The sequence below is a fragment of the Triticum aestivum genome, chromosome 7B (assembly GCF_018294505.1).
Source record: "Triticum aestivum cultivar Chinese Spring chromosome 7B, IWGSC CS RefSeq v2.1, whole genome shotgun sequence".
In the NCBI taxonomy this organism is placed as follows: domain Eukaryota; kingdom Viridiplantae; phylum Streptophyta; class Magnoliopsida; order Poales; family Poaceae; genus Triticum; species Triticum aestivum.
The window spans coordinates 483,630,025-483,631,613 of NC_057813.1; positions in this window are offsets into that span (position 1 = coordinate 483,630,025).

The following is a 1,589-nucleotide window of genomic DNA, read 5'->3' on the forward strand; positions in this document are numbered from 1 at the left end:
GTATTCGAAGTTCAACGCTTGCCACTGGCTCGCATCCTTAGGGTGACTCCGCATCTTGTCTTTTTTATTTATCTCCGGATCATTTCCGTCATCTTCCCGCTTCTTCTCCTCCCTATCCGCGTGCCAACGCAGGAGCTTTGCTACCTTAGGATCCGCGAAATACCGCTGCAGACGAGGAGTGATCGGAAAGTACCACACCGATTTTCGAGGAGCTTTCTTCCTCTTCTTGTATCGAGTGACGCCGCACACTGGACATATGGTAGACTCCGCGTGCTCGTCCCGATAAATGATGCAATTGTTCATGCACACATGGTATTTCACGTGCGGTAAATCCAGAGGACACACGATTTTATTCGCCTGCTTGAAACTGGTCGGGCACTTGTTCCCCTTGGGAAGACGTTCGTGCCAGAATGACATGTTCTCGTCGAAGCATGCGTCGGTCATTTTGTGTTTTACCATCATCTCCAGAGCCATGAGCGTTACTTTCAGGCGGGTATCCTCGGGCCTGCATCCTTCATACAATGGAGTAACCGCATCTATCTCGAGTTGATCCAGCTTGGCTTTCTCTCGGGCGGCAGCTCTTGCGTTATCCGTCTGCTTGAGAAGCAGCTCTTGAATATGAGGGTCCTGCACCCAGCCTCCATCATCGTCTGCTCCGGCATCTTCATCTTCATGATCATGCCCTTCGTCTTGATCTTCCTCATCATCATGTACGACATCTTCTACATGATGACTGTGTACAACATCACCGTCGTGATCATGTCCTGGAGATTCTTCGTCTTCTTGCCCGCCCTCGCCGCGGTGGTACTTGTCTTGTTGCCCTTCCTCATTTCTTGCCCGGCCCCCATGGACGACTTCATAGTCATCTTCATCACCTTGCCACCGATAGCCATCCATGAAACCACGCAAGAGCACGTGGTCCCGCACCTGCCCGGAATCCGGGTCCGCAATAAGGCTCTTCAGCTTGCATCTTCGACACAGACATCTTATCTCCGTCTCGTTCTTTTGAAGCATCTCGGCCTTCGCGGAGCTCAAAAACCTATTCATGATGCCTTCGGTCATCGTGCGTACCATGGTCGCCTGCGGGGTAGAGCAAAACGATATTTTAGAACCAAGAAAAAATTTGGCATGACCTTCCCAAAAAATAGGACCAAAAAGAATGCATAGTGCCAAAATTCTTGCCGAAACGGAAATGAATCAACATTCCGGCAAAATATTGGCAACTATCGCATTTCAAATACCAGTACCTGCAAACACAAACATATATGCAACACCACTAACACATGCAACACCACAAACATACATAGATCTAGCTAGGCCACAAAAAGTGCATGTGCACGTTGTTGGAGCGAGCTAGGGAGAAAAATAGTAGATCTACATCATGAAGATAGCTTTCCCCTTACTTACCTATCAAAAAAAGGTAATTTCACCACTTAATTTTGATGAATCTATGGTGGAAATGAGGTGAGGAGGAGGAGGCAGCCGAAAGCTTGGAGAAGGAGGTGGAGGGAATGAAGTGGGGAAAGTGAGTGGGTAGGTGTGGCTGTCCAAAATATCTTGTTGGGGTCCCAGGTTACTAATGGCGCACC